The sequence below is a fragment of the Cydia strobilella genome, chromosome 7 (genome assembly GCF_947568885.1).
Source record: "Cydia strobilella chromosome 7, ilCydStro3.1, whole genome shotgun sequence".
Classification (NCBI taxonomy): Eukaryota; Metazoa; Arthropoda; class Insecta; order Lepidoptera; family Tortricidae; genus Cydia; species Cydia strobilella.
In genome coordinates, this window is record NC_086047.1 from 13,602,407 (window position 1) to 13,627,944 (window position 25,538).

General features: G+C 34.6%; 1 protein-coding gene and 1 long non-coding RNA gene across 11 annotated transcripts in view; both read left to right on the plus strand.

Annotated features, from left to right (window-relative positions):
- The window catches only part of LOC134743219 (3',5'-cyclic-AMP phosphodiesterase), a 597,682-nt gene that overhangs the window by 351,567 nt on the left and 220,577 nt on the right, over positions 1–25,538 (plus strand). The gene's annotated exons all lie outside the window — the stretch shown is intronic.
- LOC134742782 (uncharacterized) lies at positions 16,356–16,824 on the plus strand. Of its 2 annotated transcripts, none has more exons than XR_010127966.1 (2): positions 16,356–16,617; positions 16,698–16,824. It is a non-coding gene; the product is annotated as an uncharacterized LOC134742782 (long non-coding RNA). The 2 variants fall into 2 exon arrangements; XR_010127965.1 differs by having other exon boundaries at positions 16,356–16,603.

Genomic DNA, 25,538 nt, shown 5'->3' on the forward strand with positions numbered 1-25,538 from the left:
CTAGGTACTTTCCAGTTTACCGAAGTATTTCACCATTTCTGTACTTCAAAACAGCCAGTTACAAGGGTTTTGTGTCTTCAAAACTGCGTTAATAATAATTATTATTGTCGATAAGATACTCGTGCATGTAATACAAATTAGATAAAAATGATTACATCAGACTTTTACGAGTTTGAGAGATAGTATATTAATCAGCACAAGCTTGATACCGGTTAGCTGAAATTGAAACATGTTATCGCTCGATTGTGTTGTTTGCTTATCACATAAAAATATTTATCCAACCACGTTAGAAATTTTCGACGTCGTCATTAGCGTTATCATCGACACCATCATCATCATATGACAGAATGATGTGGGCGATGAACTCGATTTTGTACAAGGCGACTGGATTAGTACTATCTAGACAGATTACAAATTCAGTATTCACTGCGACAAAATCGTAGTTGAACATCGCCATATGGCATTGGCCTATGTCGAACATAGGTCATGTGGTAGACTGAAATTTGTTACCAGGATAGTTTGCCCAGTCACGCGCCTCGTGGCTAACGGCTGCTGGCGGAATCCGCGGTCAGTTACGGATTAAGCACTCATACTCGAACAAACACTTGCGTATGAATTAGTCACGTTTGCACTAAAACCGCATATATTTTGTTTTTCTATGCTGGGGCTTCGTTATAAGTACTTAGGTTTTGTTATACTTAGCGCCGTAATTGAAGCCGCAGTTTAGATCTTGAATTTTTTGATTTTTTTTTAAATCTATAACAGTTTTGAATGATCCACGGTTAGTTTTACTAGACTTATATTGACCGGTATATGGACCTTGATTACCTTTTGTATTGCTTTCGAGAAGCGCTGGTGGCCTAGCGGTAAGAGCGCGCGACGTGGAGGTCGCGGGTTCAAACCCCGGCTCGTATCAATGAGTTTTTCGGAACTTATGTACGAAATATCATTTGATATTTACCAGTCGCTTTTTGGTGAAGAAAAACATCGTGAGGAAACCGGATTAATCCCAACAAGGCCTAGTTTCCCCTCTGGGTTGGAAGGTCAGATGCAGTCGCTTTCGTAAAAACTAGTGCATACGCCAATTCTCGGGATTAGTTGTCAAGCGGACCCCAGCCTCCTATGAGCCGTAGCAAAAAGCCGGGATAACGCGAGGAAGATGATTGTTTTCGAGTTCCCGATATTTCGACGCAGTGACATGCAAAGGTAATCACGGTCCATATCCCGGTTAATATAAGTCTAGTTTTTGAATCTATTTTTACGCTGAACCCATAAAAGCTTTAAAAAATACTTAGGAACATTACACACATTTACATACATTTACTTTATGGAGCATGATTTCATAAGCTGTAACGACTGAGTCACTATATTATACCTCATCATCATCATGTCAGCCGATAGACGTCCACTGCTGGACATAGGCCTCTCCCAAGGCTCGCCACTCCGACCGATCCTGTGCCGCTCGCAACCACCGAATTCCCGCGACCTTCACCAGGTCGTAGCTCCATCTCGTTGGAGGCCTACCGGCAGTTCGTCTTCCGGTACGCGGACGCCACTCCAGAACCTTCCGGCCCCACCGGCCATCAGTTCTGCGAGCAATGTGCCCCGCCCACTGCCACTTAAGGTTTGCAATTCTGCGAGCTATGTCGGTGACCCTAGTTCTACTGCGGATATCATCATTTCTGACTCTATCACGCAGAGAAACCCCGAGCTCTCTCTCCATTGCCCTTTGCGTGACCTTGGGCCTTCTTATGAGGTCCATCGTTAGCGCCCACGTCTCAGATCCGTATGTCATCACTGGCAACACACACTGGTCAAAGACTTTTGACTTAAGACACTGCGGCAATTTGGACGAAAAGATACTGTGGAGCTTCCCGAACGCTGCCCAACCGAGTCGGATCTATATTATATTATACCTATGCAAAAGAAAATAAGCTGCAGCAGCATTTTAATGCAGAAAATTCAATTTCATCGTCTGAAATAATATAACAGAAATAAATTTTTCCAAGAAATATGTTATTACATTTAAATTCAGGAGGTAAATTTATTTCCACGATCCAATGTCGGTTACCCTTTGTAACTTTAAGGATTAATAAATGGAAATAAAGCTTTCAAATTTGGATAATGGGTGATTCTGATCGTTATTCTGAATGTCAAAAACGTGTTACTTAATATGGTCATACTAAACAAATTTGTGATCATGGGACTAAATAACCACAAAATGGAAAGGAAAATCTAATGGACGTCTTAAGGGCTTGAAGTAGACGAAATGTATGGACCCAAGGACGATAGTGTTTTTATAACCATTTTTATATCGGTCCCATGGGGAACCTATTTCAGTATGACCATCTAGATACACTTTTGACATTCGGTATCACTACCCTAGACTTACTCAGTATAAGTAAATAATAATTATACTTATGGCTTTCACATGAATACACTTATGACTTCTAAAAGTTTGTTTGTCTATTTTGCGTAACTGCCTAAAATTTCAACTTCAACTTTACTCTCGGTTCCAAAACCTCATCTGAGAGTTTGATTCCCGCCAATTAGACTGCGTATTGTACAATCTTGATTTATTAATGATTACACGACATTCGTAGTATATTTATCATTTATTTATTGTATTGTCATGTACATAATATGTGTTATATAATATAAAGTCAGATCATGACACCCTGTAAGGGCACACAATAGTAATATTATTCTAGGCTATTCTAGGCTAATTACATTTACTTATTAGTAATCAATTTAAATTAAAATAAAATAAATGACCGCAAATCTTAAAAATAAATCTAAGAATATATCGTCAAAAATAATTATATTGGTAAATGATTAATTGAATTGATTTGTCAGTTTATTATTAATAGTTATTATTTTAATTTCTTTTCACTATAATACATTACAATGAAAAAAAATATACTGACATAGGTAATATTTGAAAAAGAAGGGACGACCAGACCATGTTAGAGTTTCAAAATATTTCCAAGTAGTGACAGCAACGAATGGTTTAAATTACACAAGTTTGCAACGAGAGGCGGTGATGTGTTTTTCTAACCAATTGCCAGATGTAAACCAATAAAAATAATTATGATATATATAACGCTGGTATATATGTATAACGTTTCTTGAGCTCAGTTATACTGGTTTGCCATAGTCTAACTAAGCGATAAAACTACGAAGCCATAGCGCAGACAAAACTGCTTTACAAAATGTTTGTTTTAAGAGATGAAACAACCAAAAATATATATCATAGAAAATGAAAATGTCTAGCTGGGAGCTACTGGAAAATTATCTGTAGTAAATGCCCAGGTTAACAAACCTAATTACTGACGTAATTTAAATAAAGCCTGGATTTGTAATTTACAGGTTCTTTGGTCTCAAGGGTAAATTAAATAATAAATAAAACGGGATAGTTAGTATCAAGCCTTTGAATAATTATACTAAGTATCCTATTTGAATACCTAACAGAAGTTGGAGCTCTTCTTGGGAATATTAATATTGTATTATTCATTAAAGAAGGATTCCTTCTTTATTCCGCTGAAACGTGGATTGTTTATCGCCGCCATATTCGCATGTTGGATCGATTCCACCTCAGATGCCTACGCAAGATACTAAAGATCCGATGGTCTGATCGTGTTCGGAACACCGAAGTGCTGCGTAGAGCAAATGTGGGTGGTATCGAAGTATATCTCATGCGACGCCAGCTTCGGTGGTGCGGTCACGTTTCGCGGATGAACAACCAGCGTGTGGCTAAGCAGATCTTCTATTCAGAACTTGAGGAGGGCAAGCGGAAACAGGGCGGCCAATTCCTCAGGTACAAAGATGTGCTTAAGCGGCACATAAAAAGTGCCGCATAAAGCCCTCGCGGTGGGAGCAGCAGGCAGCCACACGTACAGAATGGCGGGCTGCGATAAATACTAAGATCACAGAATTTGAATGCCAGCGGCGCTTGGAGCTGGATGCCAAGCGTGACGAAATAAAAGCCAGACCACCTCCTGCGGCATTACAATATAATTATATGAATGGTGTGCTCGCATGCCCGCAATGATTGCGAACTTTTATAAACAAAATCGGTTACGTCAGCCACTTGCGAGCACACCAGCGACATCAACGGAGTTGAAAGCAGTCGCCGTGGCCGTATCGGCCGTGGAGTTATTATTATTATTATTCATTAAAACTAAGAGTGATTGTTATTATTAAATCTAGATATGTACTATTATATTTCCCAGGAGTCGAGTGGCTTAAGGGCGGTAAGCCATTTAAATATTTAATTACCATAGATTGATTGTACTAAATTTAATGAGATTATATTGAAATGTCGTTAAAATTGTCGTTGACTTCAACTTGTACGTAAGAAAAAAAAACTATAGTATTTTAATATTAGCTTCTTCAAGTCATGAAGTTAAATAATATTGCTGAAATCCGGAAGTCAGCTTGTGCGGAACTTTTTTAGACCAGTCAGCCTTTGTCACGGACAGAAACAGAATTTTTAACGGTCCACCGTTGGCACCGTTGAATGGTGTGTGCTTTTCCGTCGTAAGTGCAAGGAACTTAACCTTAAATATAAATACATATAAGTTAATAAACTACCAGGATAAAATGTACCTATTAGCGAATCTCTAGCGTCCCTAAGAAGATTCCCTTACCTGAGACCTTAGATTCCCTACACACGTCCCCTGGGTGTTGATAAAGAGCTATCGACTTTGGCTGCTGCGTTGCACTTTACAAGAACCTTGCAGTAAGTAAATGATGTCTTACTAACAACAAATACTTGAACACTGAGGTAAATTAACCTGTAACATAATTATTGTATTGATAGATTTACCTTGTTTAATTTTTTATGCATATTTTTTTTTTGAGTACCTGAATTGAACGTGATTATAATTGAGTGATTCCTAAATAACATCTTAAGAGATTAAAGGCTTTTCTTGACATATTTAATAATAATGGGATCAATTAATAATATTGAATTAAATTAAATTTTTCGTATAGGTATAACGGTTGTCATTTTTTTTTCACAACCATAACGGTTGTAAATATTTTAAAACAAGAATAAATAAAATCAATTTACTGTGCCCAAAATTGTTATTTTGTTATACTTGTTGAAACTACATGTTAACAAAAAATATAGAGTGGCAACACTTGTTTAAAAACATCGCTACTGGCTAACGGGTGTCAATTACATCATTATGGCGGGTTTACATCTGTATAAATATAACTTCTAGCCATTGAGCTTCTAGTCATATGAGTGTAACTTACTTGAAATAAATGAATTACTTACCTATATTGTTATTGACATGTAAATGTATGTATTATAAGTTTTATATGAGTGTAATGCTTCTAGCTTTATACAATGCGGTTAAAATTGAGTCTTATGAGATATCCCAAAAAAATGTAGGCAATATACAACCGACTTAATGAGTAGATATGTATGAATATTTACAGATATATTATACTATCTTAAAAGGTAGGTATATGCATTTTTTATCGGCATGCAACTAATTGAAAGGCGGCCCAAGTATTCCAAAATATGCTTGTAACAGAAATTAAAAATATTATTGTAAAATAGAATGACCCATCTAATATCTGAAAATAAATGTATGTCACGTTGGCCTGCTATTTTCCTTCAACTCATGACACATGACACTTTAATCTCCGCTCCGGTACTCCAAATCCCTTTGTAGTTTGATGCCTCAGCATCGGCAATGTGACCGTATCGTCAACATATAATTTCAAGTATTTTGAGTATCCGATTATGGCATCATCGAGGATCGTGTAAGGCAAATACGAAGTCAGTTCAGAGCTAACGATAAATTTCACAGTTTTAAAACAAAAATTTATGAATACACAGTATGAATTTTCTCAAATGATTTTTTCGGGCTCGGGCTCTAATCTGTTAAACAAATGCCTTTGTTTCTTTTAAGAGCGATCTTTAGCACGTGCCAACGCAGCCATGTAGTTTAAAAAGCAACTATCGTGATAGTATTAAGGTTCAAATTTATGTGACAGCCCATTCAGAGAACAATCAGGGTGGGCTTTTTGGAGATAACAAAACGTGTTATCTCCGAATGGGCTGTGTTATGAATTTGAACCATACCAAGTAGAATGGAAAATATGCTTTTTAAACGAGCTTGTTCCCGTTACTTATTCCGGGGCTTTTAGCAGTAAGCAGTATAACCACTGCATAAAGGAAACAATACCTTCTGTTTAACAGATAAGGGCCCGAGCCCGAAAAAATCGTCTGAGATAATTATCTCCGTCCGAGCAGTTTTCGAAAACTGATTATGGTTATGGCTAACTTTAGTACCTATGCATAAGGTTTGTTACATTGCAAATTAAGTAGCTGTCCTGTAAGTGATGCAGCGAATTGTTACAGCTTACCTACTACAGCACTTCACAATAAACTTAATCCCCACAGTGGTACATAAGTAGGTGCCGGCTCTGTTTGCTCAGGTGATCCGCTGTAAACACTGCAATGTACTACAAAACAGTACATGATGTCGTAATCCCCCAACTATGTACTATTGTTTTAGCGAGCCTCGTGCATTTATAGCAAATAATATGAGTTACTGGATTCATTATAGCGTGGCTGAAATAAGCGGTTTCGATCTGAATTTATGAAGATTGACGTTTTTTTTTATCGCTAACCCGCCAAGTATGTAGGAGAATACTGACAAAACAGTAGGTATATAGGTGGATAAAATATATAGGTACCTATACGACATACATACTTATAGTATGACAAACCTTATTTGTCAGTAAATAAAACTCATCCCTTTTTTGGGTGCTAGTACTAGTGTAAATACAGTATGATTATCTCTATCAATGTTTGAAATAAGACACAGGCCAATTCGAATTTAAACTGACATCAAACCGATATTATTATTATTATTGGAATCATATCAGTTGGCTGTCATTCGCGCGGACGTCTCGCTCGCACTAATATTTACTTGTGTGGGCAATTACAAGTCTGAGCGAAATGAAATGACAGCTAACTGGTATGATTCCAATATCGTTCCAATATAGGTTTGAGGTCAGTGCACGTTCGAATTGGCCTGACAGTCCCTGGCCAAACTATATATAGCAGACTACCCTGACATTTGATACCCTGACTTGAGGAATCGCTGCTTGCAATCTAAAACTAAACTGTTTAGCGAGCCGGGTTTTACCCAAACATGTTATTTATATTTGAAATTATCTGAGATGATTTTTTTAACCTCAAACCCTAAGCGATTTTATAGCTGCAGTTCATTATACATTGTACTAATAATACATTTTGTTATTATGCATTTCTCACGTTATACATACTGAGTCTTATATCATTTAAAATTATTCAAATTGAATTTATATCTTCTGAGCAATATATTATAAATTTGTATACATTCCATTACTTACCCAAAATGAGATACGGCATTTGGCATGTGCGCTTTACTTTTGAGGTCCTTGATGACCCAAGCGTCACCCGTGAAAAATGTTTTATTTATAACCTCTGTATAAAGTCCTGGTTATAAAGTAATTTATAATATTACAGTGTCGTAGCTACTTTAACATACCCGTTATGGGATAATAATAGTACATTACTACAGAGGCCGGAAAGGAAGGGATTGCCGGCCGAATAGAATATACGGCCGAACGTAGTGAGGCCGGATAGTTATGAGGCCGACAACCCGTTTTCACGCCGATGTATGTATAGTGCTTTTCTCAAGCGTATAATATAGGTATATAGTTTGTCAAAGGACTGTCTTATTTCAAACATAGACAGAGAGAATCATACTATCTTTGTCTTACACTAGTACTAACACCCAAAAGAAAAGGATGAGTATAGTTTTTTTTGTTCTTATTTACTAACAAGATTTGCTTGACCAACTATATATATCAATCAAATATCGTTTTTTTTTTAAACTAGGAGTATTCCAGCTTCCAGCGTAGCAAAACCGTCTCGTGTGATGCGGAAGGATCCTGGATTTTCCCCAGGCTCCCATCCCCCCACACAGTCCTACTGCTCGAATGGCCATAGTGCCATAGAGCCCGTCAGGTTCAAAAAAAAATGGCTGAATGCCATGATGCTGTGCCACAATTATATGTGAAATAGAAATTTAAAAAAAGCCACTTCCCGGCCTAGGCCTGCTACTTTGTATGAAATTTCATAACAGACCTCTCGTCTAGCCGCGCCTGAAACGTGATACTTCCCAGCCTAATATAAAGAACGTAATATCAATATTACATAGCATATTTGAGAAAAACATTTTTCACGGGTGACGCTTGGGTCATCATTGTCATCAAGGACCTCAAAAGTAAAGCGCACATGCCAAATGCCGTATCGCATTTTCAACTTTATTGTGAATGCATTTCATTCGATCCATTACAATTATGACCTAACTTAAGCTTGTATTTATCTATTGAACTACGACGGCGGAATAAGTGTATAAATGACAGCATCTAGTTTCCCGAAAAATTTAAAAATTGACATTAAACTGTGATCTTCCCAAACGTACATAGGGACGTATTTATTTTAATATTTTTAATACAGTGTACCAAACATTGAAGTAGATCTTATTTTCATTCTTAGTGAACTGAACCATGACAGCGTTTATAACTATTATTTTATACGTAACAAAAACATAACGTAGGCGAGGTTGAGCGAAGGCTTGGCGGAATTGTAATAAACATCTGTACAAACACTGTTATATACATACCTGCCCTAATTTTCTCAATTTCGTTTGATACGATATGTGGATTCAAAGCCACTAACCAAATTACAATTCACCACTAACAGGTACATACTCGTACACAACTTGAGGGCAAACGACTAGGGTCCCTTTGTCCTTAAATATGTAATGGGCGTCCTCGTTCATTATTAACTTCGCAATTATACATGAACAATAAAAAGTGTACCGTGAAAGTGCGTTTCGAATGTTTGATTAACTAAAATTACTTAAGAAAAGGTTTGTTAGCAAATTTATTCTTTATTCATAAAACACTCTTTCAAAATTAAAACAATATAATTTATATCCCTAATACCTTAAATTGTTATCTTTTTTAACGAATTTATTCGAAGTATTCGAACTCACTGGTGACCAATCGCATAGTTCTCATTTCCTTCAAATTTATTCCGGTATATAGGTACAAAAAGCATGTTCATGTGCCAACGACAACACGTAAGTTACATAAGAAATGTGGGATATCACAGCGTACGCCTCTCGGGCTTTACGCGCATTAAAAAGTTCTTGAATACTTTAATACTTCAAAGAGGCTCGGCAGGTACGAGTAAAGCTGACCTGGCAGCCTCGCGTAGCTGACGGCTGTCTGCTTTTGACTGTTTACATTTGAAGTGTGTTTCACATGACCTGATGGTATGTGCTCTTGTAGCTAAATGATTCGTAATATAATATCGTACTTATAAAGGTAGGAAACCCTTCCCTCCCTTCCTCGTTCGTTTTATGGAAAATGTTTCTCTGTAGTTCATGCATCAAAATTTATTACAGAAAGAAGGTCAATCAACATTTTAGGAAATAAATCTGCAAAATATACTTAATTTAGGCAATATAAATATAAACTGAAATAGATAACATACACGGATGAGGCGGGAATCGAACCCGCGTCTTCAGCTTACGCGGCTAACGTTCTAAGTTCCTGACACCACCCGACCCGACCACCCGGCCCGGCCCGACCCGACCCGGCTACAGCGGTACCCGTCCCAAATTCTCTGGTGTATGCTATCTTTGAAAGGCTAGGCGCCTTTGACCAACTCTAGTGTATGTTATCTCTTTTAGTTTATAATTTATATAATATATTAGTGTGACTATTTTAAAAACACAAATCAAAAAATATTTCATAAAATAATTTGATTTGTTCCCTTATAAAAATTTCAAAATTATTGCTATATCAAATTTAATTGCATAAATATTTATACATTTCATTGCATTCATGCACTTTAATGATGATGTCTTAACACCAATGTTAAGTGACAGTTTTTATTCCAGTTTTGGTACTATTTACATACCTCAATATTGAAACTAAACTGATAAAAACAAACAATGCCACTAACTTAGTTGTAACAATAACTTACTATATTCTTAGGTCTTCACTATGAGTTCTAGGAATCCCATCTCGCTGTGATGTATATTAATATTGTTAATTAAAATAATAATAAAAAATAGATACAAATTAGTTTAGCCGCAAAAATGTTACTAAAAGCATCGTGACTTTCAGAAATTAACTTAAACGTGATTGAAAAAGGAGCATGACAAGGCAATTTCGGCCGAAAGGAGCTAAGTTACCAAATTTAAATGATCTGGATTCTAAGACTGCTTAAAAGGGTTTATTATATTGAGATGAAATGCAAGTGAACTTATTAAATGATGTGTTTTAGAAATTGGTTTACAAAACTGGACATGAAAATCGAATAACGTGGCAACGCTACTCGTTATACCAATATCTAGATACGTATTTATTTTGGTCAAGAGTTTTGCAGCGTAATGGAATTTGCTTCGTTAATCTTTTAGACCGCGGGCCAGGAACAGATTTCCATGACCAATCGCCTCCCGGGCGAAAACTCGTATAGTGGTTAACAGCTATATATGATGCTCCCTCGTGAACGTCAGCTGCCGCTCCGTTGGTGGGTTGAGGAATGGCAGCAAATAGTCTATAAAAAAATTAGTCATCGCCTCCCGCTTAATACTTTGTCAGATGATAGTTTAGATGCTTAGATGTGAATAAACAAAATCGTCAGCCGATTGTATCGCTGTGGAAAGACCGTCAGCTGGTCACATGAACATGTAAAAAAGAAAATTCTTTTCAGTGCTATTGCTATTGCTATGCTATTGTTAATAAAACAAATCGTCAGCCGGTTGTTACGCGTTTCGGTGGCTGCCATTCCTCAACCCACCAACGGAGCGGCAGCTCGCGGTCTATTTCGTCAGCCAGGCTATGTATAATTATCATGTCAGACCTACGCCGATTAACTCATATTGTATATTAAAAGGAGTAAATACATAAATATCATAGATATGTGTTCAATTTATTTGTAAGTATTTAGGTCCAATTAATTACATTTTGTAGGTACTAGTCCACCATATATTGGTTCACTTTTACTATCTTCTGTGTATACTACAATTTATTTATTTAAACTTTATTGCATAGTAAAAGTTGTACAAAAGGCGAACTTAATGCCTGAAGGCATTCTCTACCAGTTAACCCTTGGAGCCAAACAGAGATCAAATATAGTGATAGGTGCGGGTGCTAGGTATAAGAGAAATTGAATATTAAATACAAATATTGATGCCAAATAACATAGTACTAATTCTAAACATAGGTACATATTGATATAATACACTTACTTACATATACATATATACAATATACACATGCAATCCATATATACATATATAATATATATATATATATATAAATATTATAAACCTGCTTTCAGATTATTATGAGTATTACAATCTACATTATTGAATTATCATTTATTTTAAAAACTTAGATTTATAGTATTAATATCGTGTAAATACAGTTTCTGTTGCATATTGGCATATTAACATGTTAATTTATAATAAGTATTACGTGTGTTTAATAAAATGAAACTCCAGGATACCTATAAATTTATACATAACAACTTATTCCAATAAAGTAAGATTTGTTTGTATCTTCCCTTCTTATAAATGTCTAAAGATTCAAAGAGTGAACTTGACAGATACAACAAGGTAAACCTTTAAAACCTTTAAACCCTTTGTTTGTGAATTTAAGATCACATAATAGCATTTAATTGTCAGTTCACAATGTTGTTCCGTTATTTTATTTATTGTTTTTTTAGGATTCATTAAGCTGAAGAATTGTTTGGCCTTAATCTAGAAGTTCATGTTTATCATAGGATCGGACGATCGTGTTTAAATCAAGCATAAAGCAAGTCCCACAGTAAATAGCCCGGCTTCCTAATTAGTGCTAATACTAACGTTACTGCTGCAACAGAAACAGTCTTAGGCCATCTATTCATATATCGGGCGATTTAAAAATTTCTCTACACACATTCCTGTCAGCGTGTCAGCCTTGCCCAAATCATCGTTTTGGCTACCAGTGTTGTCGCGAATCAAAGGATCGCTAGTCATGTGCCAATCTAGCAGAACAAAAGAGACGGTCGAAAGAAGCTAGAAAGGCCTGGTGCCGTCCTACCGAAGGGGGGCGCTGCTTGCCTACACACATCCCAGCCAGGTGTGGCAGCTGTGTCAGTAGCCACTAGCCAGTATTACGCATTTGCGCTAGTATAGTGTTCCAAGTTTTCTTAGTAAATAAATATACTACTAAGTAAAAAATCTTAGATCGAAAAATCATCTTAGAAAATTTCAACTTTAGCATAATAATAGTTATAAATGGTCTATCTGCCTTTTTTCTGCAATAGTTTTAAATAAATTAATAATTAGACCAGTGTGGAATGAAATGTTCAATTTTTAACAAGTAATACACTTCACACGAATGTATTAACCGCCGAAGTACTCTGCTCGAAATTAATTGACCAGCGTTATGAATATTAATGGGTGTTGATAGTTTACATTATAAAGGGCAATACGGCGCAAATTTAACTTAGTATTTAATGTTATTCGACAGTATACAACCTGCGCTCTATTCTAGTGCGTCTGAAATTGGGTTGAAATGGAATAAGTATTATATTTGTGACGATGCTCTCTCTCACATTCACGTGCAAAGAAATGTACGGAAGAGGAATGCAATTAAATTGATATGAGTCGAAGGCCTACAGAATGGAAGCATCGTATCTTTCACCTGTATGTGTCTTCATCAAATTGTTTGCATAAATACTAAAGCACGTATCCCATTTCACGGATTAGATGTATACCTATTAGGAGATAGGATTATTCTGTGTGTGACTTTCAATAAACTATTATTAGAACCCTCTGGCAATGATAATTATAACAATTAGTCATTTAAGTATATAGTAAAAAAAATATACATTTTACACATTCTTACCAGATTCTTACATTACACATTCTTTACATTCAGAAGTGTACAAATTAAACAATATAACAAAAATATATATGATTACAGCAGCAATAATAATAATTAATTGGTCTATCCCCCATTATGAGAATCTCCTGAAGGCTGTGAAACACAAGTCTAGCAAGTATCTAAACTCACGAGATAACCGCCGCAATGTGGTATGTTGATTCGACAATTAAGATGATATTCGAATGGCAATTTTCTTATAATTATTATTTTATTGAACTTATAATAATTAGAAAATTGATAGCAATTACAAATACTGTTGCGTGATTACTGCTGCTGCTTCGAAGCGACGTGAGCGATGATAAAATGAGTGACGGATTGAACGGTCTAATCGCGGCAGTAATGCGGCAACGAACGTCTAACATGTTTTATAGAAAATTGCCATTAACAGCGCGCGCATTTAAGCCGCAGCAGTAATGCCGCATCAGTAATGCAGCTGCAGTTACCATTCGAATGTCACCTTATTAGTCCAGAAAGTCAATTAGCGGTCTAATAGTGAAGAGTTCCAAGCAACATTTCAAAAGACTGGCTATGTTAGATTAAGGATCAGCTACAGAAGTCTACACTTCTATATATGGGGCTTACAGACAGGAGAAAATAATAATATTATGTTTAAGGTTTGTATAGTTTTTTTTGTGTGTATTGTTATATTTTCCATTCATATCCAAGTATCTATATTACGTGTTTACGCGTATAATGCCAAATTTAACTAAAACCCTAAAGTAATAATGAAAATATGATTTTTTAACTCACCAGATAAGTACGTAACTGAATTTCCAGATTTAATTACGGTTGCGTACTGTTACGTTATGTAAAATGGATTTCAGAAAACAGATATTACCCATGTTAGGTACATTTTAAAAATAATTGCTCTTTTTAAATCCACCTGGGATATTCATTTACCATTTGTATCCAGGTTCCCCGCCGGTTATAGAATATTAAGGTTTTGTAAGATCGTAATTAATTGGAAAATAATTATAAAAAAATGTTAAGACATTTCAAGACTCAACTCTAAGAGACGTTTTCATACATTTATTCATATTTACATGGGAGGCCTATTTTAGTCCTGCTTTTTAAGGTCACGCGTAAAACCGAACCGAATTCTTCAAATTTAGACTTAAAGACCCTAGACCCTAGACCCTTAAAGGCTCCTATCAACACTAATTTATTTCTGCTAATACTCTTGGAAATAGTGACATTTAATACAATTTCGGGAAAATTTTTGGGTGTTACATCCAATGCATCTCGTGACTGACTTGAGAGCAATTACGTCCACTTATTATTTATTATTATTAATCACGACAGCTTAGATACTCGTATTGTCTAAATCGAGTATATATTTATAGAGTATATTTTTCGAGTGGATAGTTTAGCATAATTCACAAAATCTTCATACCAAAGCCTCTTACTGAAACTCGATCGCAATAGGCACTTTATTATTGTAAGGTTACTTAGAGTATTGTTTGAGAATTGTTGTGCTTGTTTTTTATTTACTGTTTCGCTTTCTCTTCCTTCTGGTAGTAATCAATAGCTTTCTAGCAATCGAAACTTTTACATAAGCCTGTTGCGAGACCAGTTTGTACCTAAACTCGGCTAAACATCAATACACGTATCTCACTCTTTAAACTATTACACGTGAATGTGAAGGAGTACATAAATAGAATGAACTAGAAGTGCAGTTTCTTGTGTGGGATACTTTAGTGCAGCATACTGCATTGAAATGCGAGGCAAATCGAGAAATGGGGCATGTCGCATGTGCTCATGATAATCACAGTAGCCGACGACTGTCTGACGTGAATATACATGAGCACTCGCCGCAACTCGGGACGGGATTGACAAAAGCGGCTGAAAGTGAATAGATAAACATTAATATCTTATCTATTGCACGAGAAATTTAAATTTAAATGTGACATTTTTCTAGGACCGGTGAAGCGCGTGTAACAAATAAAATAAAACAAATTAGCGATAGATCAGTAAAAACGTACATAATTATGTTGTACTAGCGTCTGCTTGTAACTTCGCCTGTGTGAAATCACCTGTTACATGAACCCGATAAAATTACCCATTACATCAAGAAATACCTACCTACAAATACCTAACTTCATAACTTACTAGAAAGTGTAGTCTCGAAGTTAGGTATATATAGGTCACGCCAGTTCAGCCATTAAAATTGTTTAGCTAGTTGATCTGTGGTATTAGGGCTAATAACGATCAATCTTTATTATTTTAAGTAGCGCTAGCTTAGCCTTCTCGCCCTTCTGTTAAGTAAATAACTACTTAAAGGTCAAAATTTTGATAAGTAGGTTAATCATCTTGTCTTCATAAAATATATAAAATGGGTTTGCACCGATTTTTGTCCTATAAAGCGGTTTTTAAATCTAACGAGAAATATAATAAAACTCCTTGAAAACGCAGTATGTATGCAGTTTAATAAGATAAGATAAGATAATCATTTATTGCATAATTATAGGTTGTTACAGAAAGGTGGATTACATGACATGTATTTTAGTGGAGTCACTATAATTTGCCTTAAGGCGTACAATATTTGTTTACTTAAATCTATATTACCTAACTATGTATTTACACTATTTACAATGTTTTCATTTGCCATATTTTGCTTTTTAATAATAAAACATATTATAGTAAGAAAAAATAAGGCAAGTGCTATCATACTTTGACGACCGGTCTGGCCTAGTGGGTAGTGACCCTGCCTGTGAAGCCGATGGTCCTGGGTTCGAATCCCGGTAAGGGCATTTATTTGTGTGATGAGCACAGATATTTGCTCCTGAGTCATGGGTGTTTTCTATGTATTTAAGTATTTATATATTATATATATCGTTGTCTGAGTACCCATAACACAAGCCTCCTTGGGCTTACTGTGGGACTTAGCCAATCTGTGTAAGAATGTCCTATAATATTTATTTATTTATTTATTTATATAAAATTACAAATTTGTAAAGAAATCTATATTGAAAAAATCATTTACATTGTAAGGCATCTTTTTTTTTAAATACTTTTACTAAAGATTTACTTTCTGATCTTTGATTGAGTCAGGTAATTTGTTAAATAATTTAGCAGCCATTACATATAAGCTTTTATTATAATAGGCGGTTTTTACAGGGATTTTTGGTAGTATCTCATATTTATTTTGATGGTTTCGGGGCAAGTTTTTATATATTTTTCTAAAGAGGTTTAAATTTTCTGAGGGAAAGTTAATATATCAAGTTTATTGAATAAAGGCTTGCAACTATCAGTATGTCTTGCTCTTGCAATAAATCGAACACATTTCTTTTGTAGAATAAATATGTCATTTTTAGGGTTAGCCATTTAGCCAAATGGCAAAAAACGGAACCCTTATAGATTCGTCATGTCTGTCTGTCTGTCTGTCTGTCCGTCCGTATGTCACAGCCACTTTTTTCCGAAACTATAAGAACTACTGTTGAAACTTGGTAAGTAGATGTATTCTGTGAACCGCATTAAGATTTTCACACAAAAATAGAAAAAAAAACAATAAATTTTGGGGGTTCCCCATACTTGGAACTGAAACTCAAAAAAAATTTTTTTTTCATCAAACCCATACGTGTGGGGTGTGGTGTGGGGTATATAGATACCCCACACCACACCCCACACGTATGGGTTATCCATAGGGATAGCTCTTCAAAAATGATATTGAGCTTTACTAATATCATTTTTTTCTAAACTGAATAGTTTGCGCGAGAGACACTTCCAAAGTGGTAAAATGTGTGTCCCCCCTGTAACTTCTAAAATAAGAGAATGATAAAACTAAAAAAATATATGATGTACATTACCATGCAAACTTCCACCGAAAATTGGTTAGAACGAGATCTAGTAAGTAATTTTTTTTAATACGTCATAAACCGTAATTCGCAATTTACCTTTCATTCAATCAACTTAAATATAAAAAAAAAACATTTAATTTCATAAAGATATTTAAGGGGGGCTCTTATACAACAAACATGATTTTATGCCGTTTTTTGTGTAATGGTACGGAACCCTTAGTGCGCGAGTCCGACTCGCACTTGGCCGGTTTTATTACAAGAGTTACCCAAGTGCAGTAAACCATATCTCAAGATAGAAGATACTTGGCCATGATACGAACAGAGCGCAGTATTTTGGGAGGACACGGTTTATATTTTTATTGATTGTCAGTGAGCCTTGATTCCATTTTAATACTAGGTACACGTGTAATTCAGACTAATCCACGTATTAGTCATTCTTAGTAGATTTATTGAGCGACTGTTTGTTGGCAGCGGGAAAAATCTGCCACCGATTTAAAAATAAAACTGTCTAATTGTTAGCACTTTAAATAACAAATGAACCAATTGTCAGACCTAAATTAAAAATTCTTTGAAATGGCGTGTGGTATAATGGTAAGCAAAAAACGGCTCTCTTTGAAGTACTAATTAAAAAAATCTAAAACAGAACGCGTTGGTGTCACGTTATGCAATATTTATCAGGAATTTGTTGACCAATTGTTTATTTTAAATGTCTAATTTACTTAACTACAAAGTATGTATATACATGTAACCTGTAGGTACATAAAACCCGTTTTACCTAATTAAAACTAGATTTCAGCAAGTGAAAACTTTGCGAGAACTAGTTTTGACTTAAAAACCCTAGTCAAAACTAGTTATCACCAAGGTGATACGGAAATCTAGTCTAAATAGGGAAAACGCGTTTTCACTTAAGACGGGTTTTTACGGTAACAGATATACTAAAAGTTATTTATTTTTAACATTTTCAATACATTCTGCGTAAGACTGCAAACGTTGAAGTCGACTCCTTTGCTCTTAATATTAATGTTCTTCTCTTTTGTTCACAGGTAAGTTCCACTGATGATAACGTCTTCCAGTATTGACTCTGCCAGGTATCGTTAACTTTTAGGGGTATGTGCTTTAACTGGTTGTTTTGAACTCAAAGTCGTACGTTGTAGAACTTTTCTGCTGATATAGCCGGCACACTAAATAAATTGGTACGATTTCGTATTGAGCAAATATCTAGTTGTTGATTTCTTATCTTTGTTTATCAGTAGCAATGTAAAGCAATAGCAAATTAAAGAATGGCAGCATCTGAGCTGAATACAACTATTAAATTGCAGGGGGTTGAAAAACCCCATGCAATGTATGGTTAAGAGTCCCTGGCAAGCTCGGTTCTGCATATAAACGTAGTTATGCTCTCATTTTAAAACGGCTAGCTAGATTGCTCTGAAACTTTGTACCTACAATAGGATAAGGTATATCTAGGTCTGTAATTAGCAGGCATCGTAAACTGCGAGCGAAATCCATTGAAGTACTAACCAACTAACTGGTTGTCATACGTCATTTCAATGTATTTCGCTCGCAGTTTACGATGCCTGGTAATTAGTTTATGTAGCTTCAAATACCATAGTAAAAAAAACAGCGAACTTAAATTTTTCATATAAAACTTGTTTTTGCTTTATTTTATTTGTTGTATATAAACTTATTACAAACCTATATACCTCATGTCATTGTATGTGCAAAATTTCATTTCAATCCAACACGTAGTTTAAAATTAAAACGAAACTCTGTTTGTATAGGAAGGTGAAATTCGGCCGAGCTTGCCGGGGACTCTTAAATTAGTATAATATGTTAAATTTTTCTTAACAACGGGATCACATTTTTTTACGCTTAAAATAATAGGCAGATACATAACAAAGGTTAATTTAAACTGTCGTTAGTCGATGTAGTTAAGACTTGTATAGGATATGTTTTGGAAAATTGGGACTAAGTTTGTCTCCTGACTTTATAGTTTTAGTTTTATGTGTTACAATATGTATATTGTAAAGTTAATCTGTAAGATATAAATAGGCCTTGTTACCTTGTATTATTAATTCAATCTTAATATGTATATTACGTACGCTAATTAACTATTTACGTACCTCATGAATTGGACCAAATAAATGTTATTTTGTTATTAGGCAGTAAATAAAAAGTAACTCAATACAAGCTCACCAATTTAACAAACGTGTACGTAATCATTTTCCTCATAAAGACGGCATAATATTTTTAATTTTCGTCGTTGTCAAGACATTTTCACTAAGCTCTGCAGATCAGGATAATGAAATCCCATACTATATTACATTACATTACATTTACGTAAAGGTAAAGTAATAAATTGAAGGCGCAAATAGGAGTAGGTAATATCATGTGAGGCAGATAGAACATTCCCACGCGCCTATGGGGCGAAAGTTGTACCTTTGCCCATGGCTAGGAGTAAAAGTTATGCGTTCACTGGTAACTGCTTTAAATGGTTGCGGGAAAACCCTTTCCGAATACCTATTCACGTAACTTTTACATCTATTTAGCTTCACACAAAAGTTGAACTCGTTCAGTTTATGGAACTAGGCATTAAAACTTTATATTAGATTTCACTTTACGCCGAATGCGAGTTGAAAATGAACGAACGATTAATATCCGACGCGCTTATATTATATTATATCACAATACTTGCCACAATTTATAAATTTAGTGTATAAGTACTATCACTCAATAGAAACATAATTTTCGATGTACATGCTAATTAAATCCTTTAAAATTTAATTACATACTGTCATCGACAACGAACCAACGTTTAAAAAATACTTATGTCTGGGTTATGCTAGTTAAATTACACCGAGGCATGTTCAATGCAACATAAATGCATTAGCTCGTCCACAGCGTTAGTTTATTGACTTCCGTATCGATTAGATTAACCTGTACCGACCTAAAAATACCCCATGACTCCATTTTTAACTGCTAGTTTTACAGGATGATTTTGTTATATGTGACCATACTCAGAGTTTAAAATGTATGTTAGTCATTGTAATAGGTAGTTGTTCAGTATGACCTATTTACTTGTACAGTTCTCATAGTTTAGCTGCGCATATATAATCCTGTGAAAAACGTATTCTAAATTATTATTCTTATTTTAACAGGTATTCATTATAAGACCAATATTTTCTTAGTCCCAAAAAGTTCCCATGTTTGTTGTATAAAAAATAATTATATTTTTTAACAAGCAATAAGTCTAAAAACATTAAACTAATTTGTTTTAATAATAATTGGTGACTGTGATTTTTTATGTGGATAATCGTGCGTAGATTCAGCACACACCACCTAGCTATGTAAACACCTGCGAGCACAAGTTATTTGTATCGCCGATAGCATCCGTCCGGTGTACCCCTTGCATTTCATTTAATTGTCGAAAGAGCCTCTACGGTTTGGTTTCGATTTCGCGTATGACTCCCAAATGCCAAGAACACTATTTGTTAAGCATTCCGTTTAAACACACAAGAACTATAATAACATAGGCATATATTTTCAAACTAGGGAAACACATTCATCGTGTTCAATCCCTTATAAATAAGCAAGTAGGTATACATACTGGTAAATGTCTTATATCTATACTATATGTATAGTTTTGGCCGTCACAAAGGGCTTCGTTACGGGTTTGTTTGGTCGGACGTCATTTATCTCAATGCCTCTCATTTACGAGTCGATTATGGGCGTCGGCATTCGTATATTATGGAATCGGCTTGTCTTCAAGGCCTATGCCAAGGCCGGTCATGCAATTCTTATTTTAAGAGAATTAAAAAAAATAACAAAGTGAAAATACGGAGCCCTACAAAGGAGTTTAAAGACTGTGTGAAAAATGAATTATTTTAAAACATAAATGTACGCTAATTAACCAAAGGTTAAAGAAAATTATGATTTATAATACAGTTTAAAATAATTTTTAAGAAAAAAAACCGACTTCAATGGGGGATGCCGTTGAAAGGTTACTTATTGTTGATGGTGCACTCCAGACAATGAAATGAAAAAGACAGCATCTTTTGCCTAACTAAAATGAGGTAAAACCACCCACGTTTCTAGTAGCATTTCGTTTCTGTAAGGGTCATAGTTCTAACCTAACCTAACCCAATGTTCTGATAGCATTTCGTTTCTGTAAGGGTCACAGTTCTAACCTAACCTAACCCACTTTTCTTTGCGGCAGACATGACTAGCCCAGTCGTGCAGACCCACTTTAACTAGGCCGCTTATCGAGCTACATCTATTATTTTAGTTATAGTTTTAGAGCGCTGATAATTGATGTGGACGTGAATATTTTATTACGTATATATATATGTATATAATAACATCAATCATCGTTTACCTACTTAAACGAACGGGTTGTACAAACGTGCATAATATCATCCGCGATGATCTCTGCAAAACCACTTTCTTTTTAAGTTTGTGAATGCCTTTACCGAATCTATCCTAAATCTCTGATAATCCGTTTACTCTGCACTTTTGTTGACTGTTTTTAGTCACTGGTGCCTAAGTATGCCTATGCCTATGCAAATTTTCTTCGTTGTTATTATTCATCCATTTTAATAGGTATATGAACGTGAAAATGTTAAAATTGGAGGAAGAGATTTTGCATGTTTTGTTAAACTTGAGTGATTTATTTATCTAACGCCTATAAACAACCACATCCGCTCAAGACCAAGTTTTCATATTGATCTTTGCTAACCCTTTTACTTGTAAAACAAAGAAGTCTGCAACTCGGGGCTCCTTTAAGACACTGTACACCCACGTCTAGTGCCTTGTTTAAATAATTTTGGTCGGGTTATAAATACTTTTTTAATACATTTGCTCAAAAAGTGCTACTTTTCGTGGCTGTTTAGCGTGCGGAAAGTTGGTTTTCGCGAACTAGTGCTTTTTACTTTTCCAATTTTTTTAAATGTTTACGTGTTTCCTTTAAACGTCGTAATCAACATAAAAACCTACTGTTAATGTAAGAATACGAAAAATATGCATATTTAATATTTTATTACTTACCTCTTCATCATTATAAGTATTATAACACGTTTATTTTTTAATGTTGAAAAACCGTTCTTAATAAATTGTCTGAATGGAACGGAACGCCTGTCAAAGATGAGGCGTATTTTCGTACTGCAAGAATGTTTTAAGTTTTCAAAGACAACATTCGATATTGTTTTTATAAATATACGATACACAAATAATCGTAAATACCGATATTTAGGTAATGATAGTACAATGTTTTAATATTTACAATTGTTTCTGTCTTATAGAAACATGCATTTGAAAAAAAAAAACTTTCATTGAAGTGGGTTCAATAATAATAACAAAATCTATTCTAGTCGAATAAAAGCTAGAAAAACACCTCTTCATAATGTCAATGTCAATGATGTCAGTGTCACAGAATTAATAATATAAAAGTTTCGAATTCCATTCCTTACTTGTTGCTTTTCTTATTTTTTCTCAACTGTATTAAAAAACGTCGTTCGATACACGTGCGGATACTTTCCGCACTAGCATCGAAATGTACTATTTTCTTATATTTTGTTATTTTTCTTACTTTTCTTACATTTTGAACACATTTTACGTACTTATCAAAGGAGATTTAACAACCATTGAAAAATTATCAACTTTTGTAACGTGGCAAAAGGGCAAACAGTGAACTATGTATGTGACATTTTCTGACCGGTCAATTCGAAGGTGATACTTATTATACGAGAACAATACGAGATCTAATAGATACGTTATAATTTAGTTCTCAATTAGTTATCTTTTGCAGTTCGATTCGAGAAACCAATTGTCATTTCACGCTACAATTATTGTGACGTTTTGGGATATCCATCATTAGATATCCATTGGATGTCTAAGTGATATCTTAAGCAAATCTTAAAGAGATCGTTCAAGAGGACATTCGGAATCGCGGAAATGTCAAATTTGACATGAGTTTCTTAAATATTCATAATTCATAATTTATTTATTGCATCCATGGTTTACATTTGGTGGAGCATACATAGTGGGTTTCACATGGACCCTGGTAGGGCACAGCAATAGTCTTAAATCTAAAGTATGCTAGGTATTAGTATTAATGTAATCATTATATAAACTAGGTCTTATGACAATTAATGGTCCACTGGACCATTAATGGTTAAGAGATTGTAATTTAAAATGATACTGCAACAAATTTATTATTGTCTTGGAGATATTATTGACAATTAAATTTAACATTGAAAAGTAGGGTATATAATATTAGTTTATTTAATAGTTATGTTTAATAAGAATTGGTATTGGTAAAAAATAGATGGAATAAAAATAATAAGGTGAGTAATAATTAAAACTAATAATCAACATTAAATTCGATTAAAAATAATAACATTCGTGATCATTAACATTAACATTAAATTCAATTAAAACTAATAACATTCGTGATCATTTTTATCTTCCAAGAAATCATTCAATTTCTAGTCAATGTATTTGAAGCCGTATTTATATCTCGTTATCGTTTCTGTTTCATATCTAGTGGATATCTAGTTGATATCTAAATCATTGTTCGAATTGGCCAGTTAGCCCTAGATTATTCCCAGTGGCCATCTTGGATGTAATGTCGTTGGACAGATTGCCCTAACGTAGCTCGTAGCACGCCTCGACGCAAATCCCTTAAGTTTCCGTAACGACACCCACTGGAACACGGAGGATATTTGAAGCTGTAGCTGTAGCAATAAGTTATTGGTTCCTAGAAGTCTAAATTTGGCTTGTTATTATAGTAACTTGATTTTCTTTTTAGGTATCTATATCTCTTTTAAAGAAAAACAAATAAAATAAAATTAATTAAATTAATTAAGAGTAGAGAATATGTTGTTCTTTTTTTTTAAAGGGAATATGGATAATTATTCGTCAAGTTTTGAAGAAGAAATGCTATTTTAGTTCAGACCAGTTTTGTTTCGTTGGTAAAATTAGTTAAGCGGCAGTCGTGATCTATTAAATTTAGGAACAGCCTCAGAAAAATAACACCATTTTATTTAAATAAGTACTATTCTTTTATTAAATTTTAGAGCCGATATTATCCCTTCGAACCGATATTATCTATATTTTAAATAATTAACCCCTACGGCTACAAAATATTAAAGTGTAACAGCTACAAAATATTTATATTAAGACCATTAAATTGTAAAATCATGGGAATGTTTTCGTCAGTTAAATTAGCTTGTTATACGGAACTTCGGTACGTTCGAAACTCGGGAATGGGAGAACTGCAACACAAACTTGCAACGACCGTTCCTAGCTGGCAAACTAAGCAGCGGCGCTAACGTATATGTAATGTGATGTAAATATATCAACATTTTGGTAAAATTATAACATAAATATAGACTATAGCTAAATATTATTAAATTGTCAAACGGGACTTAATCACGTATTTAAGTTTTATGATTTACCTCCGACGTTTCTAGGACGTCGTTGTCCCCGTGGTCTCGGAGAAGACTGGCTAAAGCTGACATCAACATCTTCTAGCCGCGCGAGTTTTTCTAACTACTTACCCGCACTTGGTCTTGTTTATAGCTAAATATATTATATAATATATAGACTATAATGAAATAAGATATTATATTTTATTCAGTGGTAATAACTTTACTATCGAAGAAATATTTTTAACGTTAACGTGTGTATAAAAGTGGCATTCTATCTTTAAAATCTATAATATTGTGTTAGCAATATTATTTTATTAACAGCAGATTTTAATACGATAATATGTACCTGTCCAAAAATAAACAAAAGCTGTAACGGCATTAAAAAATACAACTCATATTGATATATTTTAAGACTCCGTTTTTGTTACTAATCTATTAATTTTAGTACCCATTTCTGTTTTTTTACTACCTAAATTCGATTAATTAGTTAACCGGTTAAATACGTGCCATATATTATTAATACCCCACCAGTGTTAATCGAACATTCGTGCTCGAATGTGAATACCCAAAACTCTCGTTAATAAATATTTAATCCATTAAAATAAAGAAAGAGTACCTTAAGATTAAATCAGATGCAAGTATCGTATGAGTACCTAAATGATGGGCGCTCTATTATCATTATCTCCTTGAAAGCTCCCCTTGAAAATAAATAGCTTTTGAAAAGCTCAAAAGGCTTGTTGGGTCGATCTAGATAGGGGTTCCTCGTGATACTCTTATCGTCACATATTGGCCGCCTGTGTCTCGGGTTGGGTGAAGGGTGCTAGTGTGGCCACTAGGCCTTAGTTCTTTGAACAAGTCCTTAGGATAGCTTAAGACTGCAGTTCTGGCTGTGCTGTGCTATTACTAACGTTACGTTTACGAGGCTCTGTTTAAAGGTCAGATAAGCCCACTTAATTATTTTAAAGTGTGAAAAATCCCAACTTGCGATATTATTAAATAATTTCGAACTTGGTAAAATTTGTACAGTTAATTTATTGAACTGCAATGAGGCACCTTCATCGTAACAATATACTTCTGACATTTGCGATGACAAGTTCAATATATGGTCCGTGAAATTACTATAAATGAGCCAGGGTGTATATCGCTCTTTTTTCGTCACTGCTATTTTCACGTTTCTTTAGTAACATAATGGGCCGATGCGATTAATGTTAGTGGAAAGTGAACCATATGACCATATTTCGAGTTTATTCTGTCAATAGTTCGATGGTGAGATAGTTAGTTATTTTTACCC